The sequence below is a fragment of the Mus caroli genome, unplaced genomic scaffold (assembly GCF_978045245.1).
Source record: "Mus caroli unplaced genomic scaffold, Mus_caroli_1 scaffold_5, whole genome shotgun sequence".
Lineage (NCBI taxonomy): Eukaryota > Metazoa > Chordata > Mammalia > Rodentia > Muridae > Mus > Mus caroli.
This window is the reverse complement of record NW_028227260.1, coordinates 21,804,264-21,826,478: the sequence shown is the minus strand read 5'-3', so window position 1 is coordinate 21,826,478 and position 22,215 is coordinate 21,804,264. Positions and strand designations below refer to the sequence as shown.

The 22,215-nt window shown below is 38.8% G+C and overlaps 1 pseudogene; it reads right to left on the bottom strand.

Moving 5' to 3' along the window:
• Nucleotides 1-17,388: 17,388 nt before the first annotated feature.
• LOC110286420 (large ribosomal subunit protein eL13 pseudogene) lies at nucleotides 17,389-21,655 on the bottom strand (annotated as a pseudogene).
• Between the last annotated feature and the right edge of the window lie 560 nt (nucleotides 21,656-22,215).

Here is a 22,215-nt window from a genome sequence, read left to right as displayed (position 1 = left end):
GCTATCATCTTGATAAGGGCCTAATGATGTGTTACAACACAGTGTGGAAGCAGGAAGGGAGCTAGCAATAAGCAGAGCAGGACAAACTCAAGGAATAACGTCTCTTGGTAGAAACTTGCTCTCATGGAAAATAACAGCATTATAAGGACTATATTAATTTATTCCAAAGTGGTATCCCCATGAGAACTTTTCACCTTGGAACCAATCTTCCAGAGCACAAACCTTTAGGGGAACATACCATATGTAAGACATGACAGAATAAGTATACCTCAACAAAATAAAGGCCATGTGTGAAAAACCCAAAGTCTACATTATACCAATGTGTGTGTGTGTGTGTGTGTGTGTGTGTGTGTGTGTGTGTGTGTAGGGGGGTTGCTACAGAGGAAGCTAAATGGAGAGATGCTTTTCTTTCCTATGAGAAATAACAAAGTCATGCTCATTTTGTGCCTTTTATTCAACACAGTACTATATGTACTAGCCAGAGTTATTGAGCAAGGGAGGAAAAACTCAGATTAGAAAGGAAAATTTTAAATTGTCCATGCTTGTAAACAAAATGATATAGAAAACAAACTCAAAGTATCAGTTGAAATGGCTAAATCTAATAGAGTTAGCTGCAGGATACAAGGTCAACATGCACAACTCAACAGTATTTATAATCATCAGTAGTGAATCAATGAAAATGAAGTTTTAAAATCCCATTCACAATAGCTACAATTTTAAAATAATAAAAGGTGAAGTAGACCAAAGAAATTTATGATCAGATACTATGTATTATATTATCTTATATCATATTATAGAAAACTTTCAAACATATATGAAAGAAATTACAGAAAATAAATGGAATATCTACTGCTCCGCAATTAAAATACCAAAAATGTTTTCCACAAATAATAGAAAAAAGAAAACTAAAATTGTTTGAAACCACAAAATGTTCCAAATAGTCAAATGTTGTTTAACAAAATTGCAGACATTACTTGGCCTGATTTCAAAATATACTATTAAGTTATGTAGAACAAGGCAGCAAGGTACTGGTATACAAACATAAAGCAAAGTATAAACAACACAAAAACCTTAGAGATAAGCCCACACCTCTATAGCCAAGTGCTTTCTGTTTGACTTTTGGTTATCATGCAAAATAATAGGTTTTACTATGACATTCCCATCCATGTATATCATTATACTTTGCTCATAATTACTCCTCATTTTCCTCTTCTGTTTCCCTACCTCCCGCTAGGCTCCTTCCTTCATGAAATAGTCTTTCCTCTGCTTTCATGTCTTAGATAAGTAGTAATATTGATTTAGATTCATCATAAGAACAAATGTGATATTTGTCTTTCTTACCCCTATAACCTTCTCTTCGCTCGCCCTCCTTTTATACTATTTCATTCTTCCAATATTTCCCCTTCTAATTTCATGTCATACATAAACAATTCAGCAAACAGCTTTTTGACCATGATGATAGGAACACATAATGGAAAAAGAACAATTTCATTAATAAATGATATTGGAAAACTGGATATCCACACAAAGAAGGAAATTAGACATATCTACTAACATATAGAAGAAAATGACTCAAAATGGATTAAAGGCTGAAATTACTAGAAGAAGATGTGATAAAATTATTAATGTTATTGGTCTGAGTAATGACTTTGGAGAGGGAAATACTGCCTCCAAATAATAGACCAAAAAGGGCAAATATACAAATGGAATTATTTGAAACAGAAAAGGTTCTGTTCAGCAAAGGAAGCCATTAACAGAGTAAAGACACAACCTTAGAAATGGAAGACAGCATTGACCAACATCTGATTAGGGGTCAATTTCCACAATATATAATGAACTCAAACAACTCAATAGCAAAAGACCAATAAGCTATATTAAATTAGACAATAGATCTGAATGGACATTTCTGAAAGAAAAACACAAAAATGGCCAACAGGTATATAATAAAATGCTAAACATCACTAATTATCATAGAAATTAAACCAGAATAAGTTTCACTTCTGTCTTAGTTAAGGTTTACTTCTGTGAACAGACAGCATGACCAATGCAAGTCTTATAAAGGACAACATGTAATTGGGACTGGCTTACAGGTTTAGAGGTTCAGTCCATTTATCATCAAGGTAGGAACATGGTAGCCTCCAGGCAGACATGATTCAGGAGGAGCTGAGAGTTCTACATCCTCATTTGAAGGCTGCTAGCAGAATACTGACTTCTAGACAGCTAGGAGTAGGGTCTTAAAGCCCGCGCCCACAGTGGCATACCTACTTCAACAGGGCAACACCTCCAAATAGTGCCACTCCCTGGACCAAGCATATACAAGCCATCAAAATTTTATACTTATTCCAGTGGTCAGTAATTTTTTAAAATACTGGAAATATGTGGAGTAAAGTAACTCTCCTAGCCAGTTAATGGGATTACAAATCAGCGTAGTATTATGGACAGCAGTATGAAGGTCCTCCACAAAATTAAAAACAGAGCTTCTATATAAACCATTACTCCTACTATTGTTATATATGCAAAATAGAATGAAATCAGCATGTGGAAGAGATACTTATACTCTGATCTTCATTATAGTGCTGTTCACAATAGTGAAGGCAGAGAATTAATTTAGGTATTTATCAACAGATGAATGGACAAAGAAATTATATATGTTTGTGCATATACATAAATACATACATATATGAACATAAAAAATCCTGTCATGTGAGACAACATAGTTGTTATGGTTTGTATATGCTTGGCTCAAGGAGTTGCACTATTAAAAGATGTGGCCCTGTTGGAGTAGGTGTGGCCCTTTTGGAGTAGGTATGTCACTGTGGATGTGTGCTTTAATATCCTCACTCTAGCTGCTTGAAAGCCAATATTCTGCTCGCAGCCTTCAGATGAAGATGTAGAACTTTCAGCTCCTCCTGTACCATGTTCCTGCCTTGATGATAATGGACTGAACCTCTGAACCTGTAAGCCAGTCCCAATTAAATGTTGTCCTTTTAAGTGTTGCCTTGGTCATGGTGTCTGTTCACAGCAGTAAAACCCTAACAAAGACAATGGGTGAACATAGAAGGCATTAAATTTCATGAATATAAGTACCACATAATGTCATTCATGTGGAAATTATATTTGCTGTTTCTTATTCAGAGGGTAAAGACAGAAAAATTGGTAGGAAGAGGGAGAAAAATTGAGAATGCCTACTAATAGTTACAGAGTTTATTTCTTGGGTGATTTAAATGTTCTAAAATTGATGGTAGTAACATTTTCACAACTTGGTAAACATACTATAAATCATGACCTTCAAATTGTGAATCAAAAAATATGGCTTAAATCTCAATAAAGCTATTTATGTATGCTTTCCTCCCCCTCCCAAACTACAAACCCAAAAAGGGTCAAAAGAACACTATACCCTAAGCACAAGATCTCCTAGTGACCAAAGCTGGTACACTTTGAGTGAGAAAGTAAATGATAGAGCATTAAATTATAGAACAGAATGCATATACAAAGTTTCAAACATCCACATTTCCTAACATATAGGAAGTAAATAATCGAATGACTAAATGTAGAAGCCGTTCTTGGTGAGAATTGCAAGTAAAATACCCACTCTTATAGGAGATGGTGCTAAACTACCACCATGCCATTTTCAATCTGAGTTGCATGTTGTGAGCTCATTCTAAAAAGAATATAATACCAAAAGTGGAAAATACTAACTTTATAGTGCATAAACCCAGCAAATGCTATTATAAGCAAATGAACAAGGCTACCACCACTAATATCATGTGGCTGCCCTGCACTCCCAATATGATGGGAAACCTCCTAACCACAGTCTAATTAGCTAAGAAAGATATCAGATTATCCCAAATGGAGTGACAGCCAACAAACTCTTCATAAATCTTCAATCCGGTGCTCTTCTTAATTGTCAGTGTCATGAGGAACTAGGTAAGACTGTTACAGACATACAGAATCTGGAAAACATGGTTAATAAATACAATCTGCTTTGGATTCTAAAACATGGAAAACACACTAGTAGGCAAAACCAAAATAATAGAAGTTAATTAGAAATATTTACCCATGTTGGTCTCTTAGTTTTCATAAATGCACCATGGTAATACAGAGTAATAAAATTAGTCACCACTTAGTGAAGGGGGTATACAGGAATTATCTGTGTTGTCTTTGAAACTTACTCAAAGTGATTTGAAGACCAGAATTGAGAGTAAGAATTGAAACTCACATTATATTGAAACACTACTTTTTAGTTTGCATTCTATTAGTGGACATTCCCATTTCTTTCTGCTAGTCCAAGATAATACTGCTATGATATTCTTGTTATAGTGGGGTGCCTATGTAGAAGTTTCTATCATGTGGAATTAGGCATAGAATTGCTAGTTCACAAAGTACAAATATTTCTTGTTATTGTTTTACTGTTATTTTCTACCAGATATTTTTTAGCCTCTAAAATTGTCCTACAGGGTCCTTGTGAGATGAATGGATTTTTCTGTTACCCAACATTCTCACTACATCAGTAGTTCTGAGGCACTAAATGGTTACAAGTGTGCTGTGTTTTATATTCACATAAACACACATTCCTAACAGTCCAGGGCCAGAACATACCCATCTGCAGAAAATAGTGGTAGAATGTAATGTGATAAAGAACCAGCTGCTAGCCCCAAAGAGCCCCTAATCCTTCAGCTCTGTCAACAAAATGATAAGAAAAGCTGAAGGCGTCTTTAAAAGATCTTGTCAAGCAGACATAAGACAAGAGCAGCCTAAGTAAAGGCCTGACAGATTTACCAATGGATGAGGTTAGCTACTTTCAGATTTGTGGTTTATCAAATACCCAGACAACATAGAAAGAAAACCCAAAGGTGCAGCTTAGTAAACACTGAATCCTGTATACTAAAAAGAATATTGAAACAAAAGGGAGTGGAGAATTATAACACAAATTATCAGACATGCCAGCATTGAGGAACCAACTTAAAAGTTCAGCTGAGCAGTATAAAGCCTGGCTCTGTGGCACAGACCTTCCATCATCTTGTATTCTGAGAGAAGCAAGACATTCAACCTAGACTCATGGGTCTGCAACCATATAGGTGGAACAACAATATGAACTAACCAGTAACCCCCAGAGCTCGTGTCTCTAGCTGCATATGTATCAGAAGATGGCCTAGTTGGCCATCAGTGGAAAGAGAGGCCCATTGGTCTTGCAAACTTTATATGCCTCAGTACAGGGGAATGCCAGGGCCAAGAAGTGGGAGTGGGGGGGAGGGAAGGGGGAAGGGTTTGGGGGACTTATGGGGTAGCATTGGAAATGTAAATGAAGAAAATTACCTAATTAATAAAAAAGCCCTTTCTCCTGTGACTTACACAAGATATTTTGAATTGAATGAGGTATGATAAAAATATTCAGTCTCAAACATTATTATCTTCTCAAGATAAATATTGACATTTTGAGGTAAACATATCAAGAAATTCTCTGTGTTTTGAAAATCGATTGCCATAATTCAGGAGTTGCTCCATTAAAAGTTACAGACCCATCTTTAATCCAGATCTTTTGAGGTAGGAAGATCCACTTCTAATCTAGGTCACACCTTCTGATGACAGCCAATATAAAGGACATGAAAGAAGGAAGTTTTTTTGCTGTCTGTTGATTGCCCTCACTCTGAACGGCAAATGCAGTCCTTCACTGGAATTAGTGTCCATTTCTTCAGAATTCAAGCATATACTGAAGACCAGCAGAGAAATCCAACCTGTTGGATACAGGATTCTTGGATTTTCCATTAGTAGACAGCCATTCTTGGACTAGCCAGATCACATCCTGTAAATCATTCTAATAAATCACCTTTCTATAAATATATAAATAGATCCATTCTATCATTTCTGTTCCTCTAGAGAACCCTGATTAATACATAGGGTAAGATCTGGGAAGAGTTGAGGGAGGGAACAGAATATGACCAAAACATATTGTGTGTAATTCTCAGAGAATAAACAAAAACATTAAATTGTATTCACATACATACAAATGCTATATATGTATATAGTTTGATTTGGGAAGAAAATTTAGCTATGCTAACAACTTTAGTTAAATTATCTGAGTTCTTGTATGGAATTGGTATTGTATAAAATTTAATAGCTATGTTGGTTTAGAAATGTTAACTTTATTTTTTCCATTTATACTAGAAAAATATCTGTAATTAATATGTAAGATTTTGATCTACATTACTTTTATTACAAGAAGAAATAAGCAAATGATGCTATAAAGTGATACTTGTATGTTTATTGCAGCAGTATTCACAATAGCTAAGATAATGACATTAATCTAGGTATTTGGATAAATAGGTAAAGAAAAATGTGTTCAAATATATATAGACATATTAACTATAAGAGAATAAAAATGTGACATTTGCAGTAAAATGGAACTGGAGAGCATTGTTTTATTAAATGAACCAGAAACAGGAAGATAAGTGAGTCACTGTGGTAGTGGGCTTTGAGGTCTTATATGTGCTCAAGCTAGGCCCAGTCTGGCATTTGTTTCTGCTGCCTTCAGATCAAGATCTAGAACTCTCAGCTACTTCTCTAGTACTCCATGTCTGCCTGCACACTGCCATTCTTTCTGCCACGATGATAATGGACTAAACCTCTGAAACTGTAAACCAGTCCCAATTAAATGTTTTCCTTTATAAGAGTTGCCTTGGTCATGGAGTCTCTTCACAGCAATAAAACCCTAACTAAGAGAGTGTTTTAATACAATATTAAAAATTTTAGAAGAATCACCTACCTGTTCATTACTGTGTCTGAAACTTGCAAATGGCCATTTGTCACAGGGGTAGATATAACGGGAAAAACCTAGAAGAAGAGTCCATTGTCTTTTAAAATAGTGTGGATCTTTTCACTCTGCCCAACTGGGATTTTAAATGCACGTACCCTTGTAAAAGTAACTCTTATTCTTCAGAGGTAGTTGTTAAAGAAACTTTTATTCTCCTGAAGTAATTGTCCTCTCCTAAGGCTGACTGTCAAGTCTGTTAACCTAGGCCTAGTCCTGGACACTAAGGTGTGTGCTAAGGGCTGAGTCACACTACAACTAGAAACAGCTTTTTTTTTTTCCAGCAAATAATACTATCTCGGGGTTCATAGTGTGATCAAATGTCCTGCAACATTTCCCCCTTTTTGTCTCTGCTAAAATTTATACACTGTTTAACTTTTTACAACAGAAACAATTATCAATACCACAAACTTAACAATCTGAATGTCCTTGTGAAGATGATCCTCCTTAACTGTAGTCACAATTATCTATCCTTCAGCAAATGTTCATTTCAGCATCAAGGGTTTCAGTCTGCCAGTCTGATTGATCCATCTGACCTTCTTCGGCCAGTTTGTTGAGTTGTCTCCATGCAGAGGAGATCTGCTTTCTGTGTAGTCTGCAGTGCAGTCATATTGAGTCTGTTCCTTCCTTGAGTTGTGGGTTTCATGTGGAAGCTTCACTTATACAGGCCAGATCTTTACCAGTTTTGGTCGAACCCATAGTCTTTTATAACCAAAGCCTCTTCCCCAACTGAACACATTCTCTGAGTTCCATTCTGATGTTAAAACATCTTAAAAGTACACAGGTTGATCGAATTCAGCAGTTTTTCTTTTCCCCACACTCCTGTATTTTAGCTAATCTTATTCTCCTTTTCTGTTTACCAAGGTACAGTTAGATCTGTATGAATCCACACATAAACTAGACATTTAGGCACTTGAATTCCATACCCAACTCCACACCAGAATCCAGGCTCCATTTCAGTGAGCTGGGCTCCTTATCAATTGTCAATGGTAGGTACCAGTAGGTCCCATAGGTTTACAATAAAACACTTCCTGTTCCCTTAATTCCTGTTTCTTATATTTGTATTATCTTAGTTTCTTTGTATTATCATAGCTAAGTTTTCTTCTTATACAAATCCTTTTTGAGAGGTAAAAATACAAAGATTGCAATTGAAAGTAGGGAGGAGTTTATGCCAGTGGTTAAAATTGCAGACTACTGGGATAGCTTTTTCTTTTTTCTTTTTTTTTTTTTTTTAGAACAAAATTAAAATTTTATTTCAATTTTTTAGTCAAGGTAATAAAAATAAAAGGACATAAAATACTTTGTTAATCAAAATACTACTAAATAATGTACCTTAAAAAAATCACAGGAATTCACAGATGAACTACTGTGAATTTGGTTTCCATATTTTAATGCAAAATGTAAATTTAAGATTTTATTTTTTTAGTTTCTTTTTTTTTATTATTTTTTTTATTACATATTTTCCTCAATTACATTTCCAATGCTATGGGATAGCTTTTTCAAGTAACATTTTCATCCTCTCAACTCCTACCCTTGTTCTTGGAGGATATGAAATGGAGTTTCCCATTTTTTCTTTTAAGGCTTGTAGGACATAATTCCTTTCTTTCTTTCTTTCTTTCTTTCTTTCTTTCTTTCTTTCTTTCTTTCTTTCTTTCTTTCTTTCTTTCTCTCTCTCTCTCTTTCTCTCTCTCTCTCTTTCTTTCTTTTTATTTGATATTTTATTTACATTTCAAATGTTATCCCCTCCAAAAATCCCCTATCTACTCCCCCTGCTCCCCAACCCTCCCACTCCCATTCCTGGTCCTGGCATCCCCCTGTACTGGACTGGGGCATAGAGCCTTCACAGGACCAAGGGCCTCTCCTCCCATTGGTGACCGACTAGGCCATCCTCTGCTACATTATATAGCTAGAGCCACAAGTTCTACCATGTGTTTTCTTTGATTGGTGGTATAGTTCCAAGGAGCTCTGGGGGTACTGGTTAGTTCATATTGATGTTCCTTCTATGGGGCTGCAAACCCCTTCAGCTTCCTGGGTATTTCTCTGGTTCCTTCATTGGGGACCAAGCTCAGAATACCCAAGATACAATTCACAGACCACGTGAAGCTCAAGAAGGAAGACCAAGGTATGGATGCTTCAGTCCTTCTTAGAAGTGGGAAGAAAATACTCACAGGAGGAAATACAGAGACAAAGTGTGGAGCAGAGACTGGAGGAAAGGCCATCTAGAGACTGCCCCACCTGGGGATGCATCCCATATACAGACACCAAACCCAGACACTATTGTGGATGCCAGGAAGTGCTTGCTGACAGGAGCCTGATATATCTGTCTCCTGAGAGGCTCTTTCAGAGTCTGGCAAATACAGAGACAGATGCTCGCAGCCAACCATTGGACTGAGCATGAAGTTTCCAATGGAGGAGTGAGAGAAAGGACTGAAGGAGCTTAAGGAGTTTGCAACCCCATGGGAAGAACAACAATATCAGCCAACCAGACCCCTGAGCTCCCAGAAACTAAACCACCAACCAAAGAGTACACATGGAGGGTCCCATGGCTCCAGCCGCATGTGTAGCAGAGGATGGCCTTATCAGTCATCAATGGGAGGAGAGGCCCTTGGTCCTGTGAAAGCTCCATGCCCCAATGTAGGGGAATGCCAGAGCGGGGAAGTGAGACTGGGTGGGTGGGTGAAGACCCTCATAGTAGCAGATGGAGAGAGGATGGGAAAGGGGGATTTTCAGAGGGGAAACTGGGAAAGGGGATAATATTTGAAATGTAGATAAATAAAATATCAAAAAAATTGGAAAAAAAATAGCATTATGATAAAATCAATTTTCTTTTAACTCACTATTTTCTTCCTTAAGATTGGTGTTTTAAAGCCTTGCAGTTACAGAAATGCTAGACAGAATGACTCTATTCGAATTCGATTCTGTTTCAGTTTGGGGCAGAATTACTACTAGATCAAGAGCTAAGGCCTATTATATCAAACTTGGCTTTCTACAGAAGTTCAATCTCTCTGACCCATGTTTAATTCTTCCTTTCCTTCATCTATATTTCTTTTACAGTTGACATAAGACCACTGTCCTTTTTATTTTATTCTTAGAATACCATGCAGCCCCTTGCTTAAGCAAAGGACGTCTGTTTATTTTTCTATATCAGTAAAGTTCTGGTCTGACAAGTCTGTTCAGGAAGGCAGACAGTTCAGTGAGCCAAATATTTTCCTCTGTGACTCTGTTATGAACTCTTGTTTCAGTATGATTCTTATCTTCATTATAATTCTGTAAAGAATAGAAGAACATCAAGATTCCTTAAACTGATTACTTCTGCCTTCAGGAAGGCACCAAAGCTTGTCATTAACTGTATGATCAAATTCTCATCCTATTCGTACTAGTTCCTTATTTCTGAAGCTGAACATAAAAACCTAGTCATTCAATTATAGTTTGTCAGCTTCTAGCATCTCCCTAAGTTTTCCTTCTTTAGTAATTTTTCTCAAATCCTCGGTCTCATGCTTACTAATAGCATTCGTAAACAATCTAAATGTATATCTAAGTAATTAGTTCTAAGAAAGACTCAATTTTCTTCATAAATTTTTTTCCTAAGGAAGTTACATTCATTTCTTTCTTGTCTGCACCAGCTTTTTGTTATCCCAGCTCTAACATTGGGAGCAAGGCCTTTAACAGTGAGAAAGGTGTGTAGCAAATTTCCACCAAGTGCAGTGAAGGGTCAGTCCAAGTCATCCAAGCGCTGGAACTTTGTCAAACAGAGAGCACCTTCAGGATGCTTGGCACCACAATCTCCTCCTTTTTTTGTTTGTTTGTTTTTTTTTTCAAGACAGGGTTTCTCTATAGCCTTGGCTGTCCTGGGACTCACTCTGTAGACCAGGCTGGCCTCCAACTCAGAAATCCACCTGCCTCTGCCTCTGCCTCCCAAGTGCTGGGATTAAAGGCGTGTGCCACCATTGCCGGGCTAATCTCCTCCTTTTAAGTAGTGAAGCATGGAATTCAACTGCCAAGGCCTGCAATCCATTGGCTAGGTATCTGATGACTGCTGGGAATAAGAAAACATGAAGCAAAATTATAAAAATACTGAATTGTGTCCCACATCTGATTCTTCCCTCTCTACTCTTGTGTCCATCCAATCAAAGCCCCGCCCTCAGCCAGGGCTGGTCCCCAGCACTTTATAAAATGTATGTTCCACTGATAGATACACCATACTTATCCTCAAGCTTTGATTTTTCTCCTTTAAGTGTTTACCTAGGACCTGAAGAGGTGGGTCAGTGGTTAAAAGCTTGCATTGCTGTTACAAAGGACCAGAGGTCAGCTTCCAGCATTTATGTAAGGTTGTCTTTAGCCCCAGCTCCAGGGAATCTAATATCATCTTCTGGCCTAGGGGTACATTGCATTCATGTGTACACACACACACATACACACACTGCATACACATATAACACATGTATAATAGAATATGATTATGTACTAATAATATAAAATAATATGATATATTGATTTTTAAAAAGTGTCTTCCCTTTCAGTTTTATGTAGGGTGATATTCAGTATTAAAAGATAAAAACATATCTGTGGACCTGCTTTTTATTGAACAATGTTTGTTGTAAAGACAGTGGCAATGTTTGATATTATATTTAGAACAATTCAAATATGGAACATAAGCTAAAACTCATCAGATACTATCATATACATTTGCTAAGCAGATGGAGATGGCAGTAATGTATCATAAAAATTATCTGTAGAAGTCAGTGTAGAAGCCAGTAATATCTTCAAAATGCAGGGAGGGGGGGCTGGGGATGTGGCTTAGTATTAGAGCATTTGCTTAGCATGTTTGAAATCCTGGCTTCCATCTCCAGCATCACAAAAATAAAAAGTAGGCTGTCAACAGGTATGCCATTTTCCATAACTGGCCATATCTTATGCAATGCTATAACTGGGTGAAGGCTTATCCAGATATCCTCTTCTGTGTAGTGCTGATTTCATTATCATGTTGTTGCCATTGATGCTCATCCTTAATGATTCCTTTGTACTGGGTGTTCCTATGGGTCATAAACAGTGGTTGTGGGTCATGTATAATTTTCTGCAGTAATCCTTGTCTCCATACAGTTGATGCTTCATCATTTAGGCATCTTACTTCCAAGCACTACATTGTCAGCCTCTACACTCATGCCCATGAATCAGTGAAGATGTAGCAGGGTTCAATCTCTAGGATAAAAACCATGGAAATAATACAAGTGAACAGAAAGGTCTCTTTTCTACCCACAGTTATAATGCATAGCTTTCTTGAAGCAGCACAGCAGCAATGACTTAGGAGCCATTGGCCTTGAATTTAGCTGATCCACCTGTGAAGCAGGCTTAGACATCCTCTAGGACCTTTCCATACTGAAGTTCCCAAGGTCCAAGGCACCAACATAGATCACACATCTGAGACAAGCTCACATAGAATATGACCAACTAAACTTTTATATATCCTAGTCTTTACTTTCTTTCTTCATATGTCACTTCTGCTTAGGAACAATCACTTGCTGGGCAGCAACCAATTTGTTGGTGCTCTCATTTCTGACCTATTTCATAGTAGTAATGTCCAAAGATTACAATGCTGGTTATTGCTTTGTAATATTCTAATAGTCTTAAAACTTAGTCTATAATGTGGTCATGTTTGACAAATGTTGTGTCCATTATCCCAGAGGCACCATAGCCTGCTGGCTGCATGGTATTGTCAGCATCTTAGTCTACATACTTGTCAGTTGCTGACACTTGGAGCTTAAATATTCCTTGAGGATGACTGACCCAACTGGAAAGACAGTCTGTAAGTCTGTAAAATCATTTTCATAAGTATTTTTGTCTCTGCTGTCACTAGAAAAATACTGTCCCAAGCCCTGAAAGAAAATTCCTCTTGCTAACCAGTGTTCTGTTTCTGACAAGATATTACCTAGCCAGCCAAACAGATATTTGGAACAGTAGCTGCTACTGCTGCAAAACCAAATGCTGAATTGAGCCAGACAAAATGGAATTGAGCTATAAAAGATGCCAAATGGACCTTCTACTCTTACCTTCCATGAAGAAGTCATGTACAATTTCCTCCCTTATTACCTACCTCCCATTTTCTCCCCTTGTTCTTTTTTTTGTTTTGTTTTTCAATAATTTTATTTTTTTCTAATTTTGTAATTTTAATTTCCCATAGCACCTTGGCAATGTTGAAAACAATACAAATACAAAGATGCTCGTTTTAACAGTTTATGCATGAGTATGTGTCACACAATTTTGGGGGGGGATGACAATTTTGACAACGGAACAAATCTAAGCTATGGACAAAACAGAAGCCAGGTAACTGGTTCTGACACACCACTCCCCCAACATTTAAGAGATACGTCATTCAATGGACACCTGAATCAGTTGGAAAAACAAAAACAGAAAGTTGATGTGGGTATCTCTTTACATTTCTAGTCACTGTTCTGTGCTATAGAACTGAAAACAGAATACTTGGCCCACAGCTCACAGACATGAGAGCCGCACCTTTAGGACTGTGTAATGTGTAATAAGACACAACAAATTGTTAGTTTTAAAAATAAACATTGTTATTTAATAATCAGGTGACTTTTAAGAGAATTCAAAATGTCCTCATTCAGCTAATAAACAGTGAAATGTCCATGCATATTTTTTAAAGCCCAGACTAGCTACTTAGTATATGCCAGAGTCTAAAGTTAGAGTAATAGCCACCAAATTGTAAGGAAATATAAAAAATTAGAAAAAATCCATCATATATTATATTTATATATATTTATGTATTAAAAACCCCTCAAAAGGAATATACTGTTTGATTTTTATCTTTTCCATAAAAAGCCAGAATGATACTCTTAAAATATGGTTAATATATATTGCCAACACAAGCATCAGGAACTGAACCCCAGTGCTGTTCAACTGTGTCAAAGTGAAACCAGTGAACACTTAAGCCAAGAGACTGATGATTAAGGCCATACATAACTAACAGAACTAGACAAAGTGCTCCTAACTCTTAAATAATATTGTCTTGTTCTCTAAGTGAAAGATACTAACTTAATTCTGCCCCTAAGTCTTTGAAAAGCAAATCTGGCAATTTAAAGAGAAAAAGGAATGTGAAATAATATTGAAACTACCTTAACTTTAGGAACTAAAAATAAATTAAAATTCTGCATATCATTTGATTATACGTAAAGATATGCAGATAAGACAACAAACCCCTATCCCTGGAAGGCTTCATCTGTCTCCAAAATACAGGTGGGTAAGAATGTAGATAGAACTCTTTTAAACGCCACTGAGTCTCTGGCAAAGCTGAGAGTGATTATTCAGATTAAAGATTAGATATCATCAAGACAGAGACGAGAAGGTTTTGCCATGCCAGCCCCTCTAAGCACCTTCTTGATGAAGCACAACATGATGAACCTGTGTGAATTCTGCTCTCTTCATGCAGTGGGAACCACGATGCACTACTGTAGGACACATTAAGCATCACTTTATCTACTCTTGGCCTTCAGTGAAGCAAGCCATAAGGTGAAGAACAAACTCTGACGTTTAAAATTCCCCCATCTACAGAACCAATAAATAGTTGAAGTACAATGAACACCCACCCAATTGACTTGAGTAATGATGATGGGGAAAAGCCGGTTTCACATAACTTACAGGCATCATTTACACACGCTGCAATAAAATAATGGCCAAATACACACTGCAAATATATATTACACATTCACATTCATCACCCCTCCCCGCATACACCCCCATCAAATGGGAGCTGTTTAGAAATACTGATCTCCCCTTGTTCTTAAAGGGACTTATGTTCTTTGTTCAGACTAGAAGCCGATCTCTGAGCTAATCCTCCCACCATCTTCTTATTCTCTGTCCAAAAAAATAACCTTTCCTTCATTGTGGCTGTCAGTTTTGTTATTAAGTCCATGGTTTTGTGAGAGAGGGATAATGTAATTTGGATTGAAAATTAATACCATTGCTAACTCTTTCCCCTTGGACTGTGATGTACCTCCCTACTGTCTTAAATTTCTAGGCTATCCTAATGTATTTTACTATGTGACTGGGCTGGGGTAGCTAAGGTAGGCACTCAGTGCTGTATCTATCCCTATAGTACTATTAGAATTGTGGATGACCCCCATTTGGAACATCCCTTAGAAGCAAGAGAAGTGTTACACATACTTAACACATCTCTTCCTGCAATTCATTTAACAGCATTAGTTCATTTAGCAGTACTTGAACATGCATTGGCCCCAGAGGACCTACTGAAAAATTACATCATTCCATTGTACAATGTGAGTCAGTTCCGAATGTAGTTAAAGTCATTTTCCCAACAACCCCATAAGATTAGTTCAACACAACACCACGGTAGCTTTTTTTCTCAATTTCCAAAAGATCTGATAAAGTTTGTTTGTTTGTTTGTTTTTATGTGTATGAGTGTTTTTGCTAGAATGTCTGTCTGTGAACTATCACATGCATGCCTTTTGCCTTAGAGATCGGGAGATTATTGGCAATTATGAGAGGCTATGAGGGTCCCAGGAATTGAACCCAGGTCCTCTGCAAGAACAACTAGTTTTCTTAACTAATGAGCCTCTAGACCCAAAGATGAAAAGTTTTGACAACATGCTTATAAAATCCCCAACAGCCCCTGACTAAAGTGTCCTGGTCTTGCTCTTTCTTGAAGGGGTAGGATCCAGGTAAAGACTACATTTAGATCAAGGACTGAGCATCAGTGTTAAGAGCACAGGCCTCACTGTGAGCTTCTCCTTCCTCTAGATTTTTCTCCCATTTGCCTACAGCAATTGCAAAGGCTGGCCACAGACACCTCTACTGAATCTTTTTAAAATAACCTTACCATTTTTTAAACCCTTTCATGACCTGACAATGAGGTAGACTTTTTCTCATGAAAAAATTAGAAATATATCTTTGAGACCCTCCTGTACAGTAGCCAAGTTCATAGAACCTCTAATTGGTGTTCTTCTTTGTCCCAAGGTACTTTTTCCTAGTCCTGTATCCAAGCTCCCATTCTGGAAGCTTGTTTTCCCGAAGCTAAGTAATTTTCTAGAGGCCATCTCAGGAGCACAGGAGAAGATATTAGTATCCCTTCTAGCCTGGTGCTGCCAACTTAAAAACAAACAATCAAAACACCACACCAGGCTCTGTGTGGCTGTCTTGTCCTTTGACAGCACATGTTCTCTATTACAAACCCAGGCTGGCTAGTTTATTGCCCCTTCTAAGTGAGATTCAAGCTTCCTTGGTTGGGTCTTCCTTCTTGTTTAGCTTCTTTGGGTCTGTGTAGTGTAGCATGGTACCTTTATTTTATGGTTAATATCCACTTATAAGTGAATACATACCATGCATGTCTTCTGGGAACTGGGTTACCTCACTCAGGATCATATTCTCAAGTTCCATCCTTTTGCCTGCAAAATCCCTGGTGTCTTTGTTTGTAATAGCTGAATATTATTTCCTTGTGTAGATTTTCTTTATCCATTCTTCAGTTGAGGGACATCTAGGTTGTTTCTAGTTTCTGGCTACTACAAATAAGGCTGCTGTGAACATAGTCGAGTAAGTTTTTGAGATATTGGAGCATATGTTGGTTACATGCCCAGGAGTGGTATAACTGGGTCTTGAGGTAGAGCATAAGAGACAGATGGAGGAAGGAAATTGGAAAGGAGGGGGAGTGAGGAGGGGAATGGGGGATTAGGATCAGATATGGGGAAGGACAGGAGTGACAACATGCTTATAAAGGCTAAAGGCTACACTCAGCCAACTGAGACCAAAGATTTTGAGTTTGAGGACAGACTGGGCTGTATAGTAAGATTTAACTAGTAGAAAGATATGCACCCCAAGTATAGCTCTATAATTTAGCAGGTGCTAGGAGCCTATAGAGTTCCTCTTTCCCACTTTCTGCAGTTGTTGGGCAAAGCCAGGAAAGGAAAGGCTAACTGAGCTGTTTGTCCAAAGGGGATTAGTTGCATATAGTATGGATGCCCTGAGCTGTCCTGATGTGATTGGCTGGTGGTCCCTTGTCCCCACTCCCCCTCTCACTCTGCAGAGCTTGAGGACTGGGTCAGTGGGGAGAAGAGAAAGGGAGAAGGCCAGCACACACCCACCCCACCTCTGAGGTTTAGTATTTGTTCAGGCCAGTGAGTCCAAGGCTGAGGCTACTCTGTGATGTTAAGTCTGGGGCCTGCTTTTTCTTTCTTCAGAGGAAAACAAGAGATGGAAGGACAGTAGGGCAAAGTCTCTCCCATGGCACTCTGACATCCTTTCATATAAGCAACTGCTTAAATTGTAGGTGTTTGAAACTCCTTATGAAGCTCAGACTGGACTCAATCCTATATAGCACACATATCTAACTTTATTTAATCCAATTCTTGGTTGTATATCTGTGCTCCCCAAATACAAACTGATGGTAGGCCTATGAGGAGCATAGAGCAAAGCCATTTCCCATCTTCTTTTCTTTCTTTTTGTCTTTTTTTTTTCTTTATGGGAAATATGAAATCTCCAACCGCATATTACTTTTTCTTTTCAACGTCTTGCTCTGCAGCTTCCATTGTCCTTTTTGCTCAGATACCAAAGAGTCAGGCATTGGCACGGGCCATTCAGAGACTGGCAAAGCCTTAAAGTTCTTCTCTTCTTCTGTGATGACTCTGGCCTTTTCCTTTTTGTTCCGGCCTTTTGATGTCCATTCTGGATGGACATCACAGGTCCTGTCAGCTGGGTGGCCAGCTTACGTTCTTCAGCAGAACTATCTCCCTTCTTCGGAGCAGAAGGCTTCCTGGGGGAAAGTATGAGCTTGGAGTGGTCGGTACTCCTTCAGCAGCTGCACGTTGGCCTGCAATGATTCAGTGGACTTGTTTTGCCTCCTTGGGTCCACAAAGATACCGATGGTGTGAGTCATTTTCTTGTGGATACCAGCCACCCTGAATTCCTCCAGGCTGAAGCCCCTGCCAGCCTGGACCTTGGTGTGGTATCTAACTGTAGGGTACCTCACGGTGGGCTGATGGGGCTGAACGCGGGACAAGGGGCATTGCGACGCACTTTCGCCTGTTGGGCCTTGTGCCTGTAGATCTAGCATGCCGGCTAATTGAACCAAGTGTCCACTCGCTGCTGCCAATCCTTGTGGAAGAGGGGCTTCAGGATCATGTCATTCCGGCTGGGCACCACGGCTGCCCAGAAGAACAGCAGAGCAGAAAGGCCCCATTTGCTTTTTTGACTCTCCTAAGAGGCTGTCCATGCTTGTACTAGTTTCTCATGCATTTCCTTTTTCTGATCATAGACTTCAACTTCCCCCTGGTTGCTTTCCCCCTGGTTGTAATAAGGTAAGGAACATCTGGCTTTACTCTCTTTAGAATAAACTGTAATGAACAAAACTGTTTAGCTGAAGTATAGAATTGACTCTTCAGTACTGGGGTATGCCACAGTTTGTTTTGTCGTAATCTGACCTCTGGTGTGGTGATGTCATCCTTAATGTATGTGAATGAACTAAAGAACTGTGAGGGATTGGCATGCTTTATAATGCTTCCATGTACTGCCCATATAATCAACAGCTTGAATCTGAAATGCCTCATTGTTCTAAAGATAAACACATATTTTGTGCTCTGTCTTCAGTACAATAATTTTAGTAGCATTCTCCATTAACCTTAGAAATCCTCACCAAAGAGCCTAGTCCCATTCTAGGTCCTCAGCTAGCCTCCCCTCCCCCCCCCCCGATCTTTTTCCTGGAACCACTTGCTTTCCTGGATGACCTCAGTGTCCATCCTTTGTCCCAGCCTTTCCTGAGGCCCCACATGCATGCCCTGAAATTTTCAAGTAAATCTCTGCTCCCAAAGCCTTACAGTCTCCAAATCCTCTCTTTTGCTTTCTTTGTCCCATTCTGATACATAGCTTTATCGGACATCTCCCTATTTAGAATGTCTTTTGCCTTTTCTATATCTCAGTCAGGATGTTGCTAGTGAAGAAAATAGCAAAGTCAATTCTCGACTTCTGATTTTTAAAAGCCTTGATGTGCTAGTAAAGCATCCCCACCAAGGTCATTTTTATCCTGTCAGATGGCATTAAATTTCTTCAGTATGAGAATGGGATTTACATCATAATTTAGCCAAGAGGCCAAGAAATACTTAGATTTAAAAAGATAAAAAGAAGGAAGTAGCAAGAAATAGATTAATTAAAATAGTTTAATCCTTACTAATTCTCATTATAACAAAACAATCTTTCTATCTAGAAACTTTATCTTTCTATCTTTCTATCTCTAACTAGATAGAGAGATAGATAGATACATAGATTCATAGATACATAGATAGATATCAGGAAGTTTTAACTATAGAGAATGTTTATGTGTCACTATACACTCAGAAGAGAGAAATGATAAGCCTGGTAAAACATAGGCCAAGATGTAAAGCTTACATTACATACTGGTCTGAAAACTAGAAAGAAAATATAATACTGTACCTCCTCACCCCACCCCACCCTACCCACTTGTCCTTGTATAGAGAACAAGTATCTGGCAAGGTTCCAAAATCCTGTTGCCTCATATTTTACAAGAGTGAAGAATCGTCTGTATAGGATTTAGGCAAATAATTCATGTTTCCTGTGGTTGAAAGCAGTGCACAAACAAGGGCATATTTCCTAGGAAAGGAAGTTTGAAGTCTATGATCAGAAAAGGGAAATGCATGAGAAACTAGTACAAGCAAAAGAGCAAAAGCCACATAAGAAGAAAATATTTCAATGATGCCAGGATGGAATATTGGATCCCCCACTTCACACTTCCATGTAGCAGAAGAGGATCAAAGGGGAAGGGGGTCAATAAATAGTCGAAATTAAGTGTGTACCACCCAATGTTATAGTAAAAGAAAGAATCACTGTTAGAAAGAAGATAAAGTACAACTTAAAAATTTTAACATGATGGCTTTGATTTTTTTACTAAGTTCAGATTTTTTATTAAGTTCAGATATATTTTACATATTTTACATGTTTACATCTGTCATTGAAGCATCCTCCCATAGTAATTTTTTCCCTTTAAGAGACTATTAAATATCTCCACTATAAGAAGGGGGATCTAAATTTACTCCGTATTCAGCACTTCACATTTTCCATAAATGGAAAAGCCCAACAGTCACAGTTAACTAATCACCCCTGCCTCAGAGAAAAATAAGACTCTTCCAGCCACCTGGTGGCAGTATACTCTGTTCCGTTTCGAGGGATGAAATGCTTCCTTCTACTTGCCATCCTGTTTCATGGTCTTCTACTGTAGTATTCGTCTCTATATACTATCTTTTATGACTAGAACCATCCCTGCAGAGCCACACCCTTCAAAAGAAAGTGGAGGCCTCATTCTTGTTCTATCTCACCCCAAATATATGTTTCCCTCCTGTGGCCTTTTTATTTCCTTATCTATGGTTTCTCAGCTTCAGAGCAGCTAGAATTTCTCCCTTGTATTCTATTACATTAATGTTGCTGTCTTAATGTCACCCAGAGCAATTATTTCTGCTACTTATTTTCCCATATCTTCCTTCTGAAAAACTATTAGCTCATCCAGGACATGAAGTAAAGTCTAACTAATGCTGATGTTTCCAAATTAGAAGGAAGAGACCAAATAAAGCTCAGGGATTGTTCAGGAACATGTTTTTGTGGCTATGTAAAGAAAAAAATCGATGTCCTTTATTTTACACACACACACACACATTCTTCATCCACAAAGGTTAATTCAAATCTCCATTTATTTATTTATTTATTTATTGGCTAGATGTGCTCTGTTTTGCTATCACAAACTGTAAATGTCTACAAATGTATGTTACTGATTCCCATTCTAATGCTTTTGGTGGTAGGAATTTGTTATTATTCCTTCAGAAAATGAAGCATATTGACAACATTGGCAACATACTTCATCCGATTTAGTCATCTGAAGCCTCAATTTTACCTTGTTTAGTACACATATGCCTTTATATGTTTTTTTTATGTCAAATATTCCATTTACTTTGAATCTAGAGACTTTAGCCAAGTATGGGACTTGGCTTTACTCATGTAACACGGGAACAGAGAAAAGATGTTAATTCCGGAGCCCATTTTCTTGGTATTTTTCCAGGTCTTCTCACCTGCACATCTTCAATGATGGACCTTAAAGTTTTCCAAGATTCATCATTTGGTGAAAGCCACTAGCATCAAAGTGGTGAATGGTAGATGCTGTAAGTACAGGCTTCTTCCAGTCTTATTAGATGGGGGCCAGTCAGCTTTAACTGTACACAGTGGTGGTTAAAGTGAGGGCGAAGGGAGGACTCAGTAGACACAAAAGACCAGGAAAGGGAATGTGGAATGAAGGAAATGTTAACATGGAGGTAGACTGGAGCAAGATGCATGATGGGGGAACATAGACAGCAATATACTAGACATTTCTAAAAGAGGGAAGAAAGAATTTTGAAAAGTTGTTTTTTGTTTTTTTGTTGTTGTTGTTTTCGAGACAGGGTTTCTCTGTATAGCCCTGGCTGTCCTGGAGCTCACTTTGTAGACCAGGCTGGCCTCGAACTCAGAAATCCTCCTGCCTCTGCCTCCTGAGTGCTGGGATTAAAGGTGTGCGCCACCACGCCCGGCTTTGAAAAGTTTTATACTGAGGAAATGGTAAATGTTTGAAGATGTAAATAGTATCAAAGAATGTGTGCATATTGAAATATTAGATGAGATCCTGTTAATAGGTACAACTTTTATGTTGCTGTGTATAGGTTTTTATGAAGTCAGATATACAGGGAGCAAGAGGAATAATGTATGAGATGGTGAGATGTTGAGCTGTGACCATTGCCTGTTGCCTCCCATGTCCTCCATGCCCACATCATAGTGGATGGTGAAGTTGTCCATGATGCCTGAGCTGGAGAAGACAGACTGGTCTCACAGCATTGGGGAGAAGGTGATATGGACACAGGTCTCTCCCCTCTGTATCCTGGTGGATGGAGGCAAGTCACCCTCACCTGTATGGGCATGCAGGTGGCACGGAGAGCTCAGCAGAGAGAAAAGCCATGAGTGGGGACAGTAAGAGCTCCCGGACAATGTGTAGGGAGGGTGAGACCTGGAGACCCTGGCACTCTGGGCTGCCCCAGTTGCCTAGCTTGCCCTTCCTGTTGCTCACTGTCACTCTGTCCCAAGCCCCTTGGGCAGCTCCTGCCCTGCCCCCATCCATCACACCCTGCCTGCCAGACCCAGCCCTCCCTCAGCCCCCACCATCATGAGGTAGAGGGTCTGTTCTCCACTCACAACCTCTCCCTGCCTCACTTCCCACACCACCCAAGGCCTGTGTCTGCAGGACTCGCATGGCCCAGCTCCACAGGGAGCCACAGTCTCCTTCTCTTGAGACCAGTGAGGTGGGTGGGGAGGACAGAGACAGACACAGTGGCAGAGCTGGGCTTCTCTCCTCTCCTTTC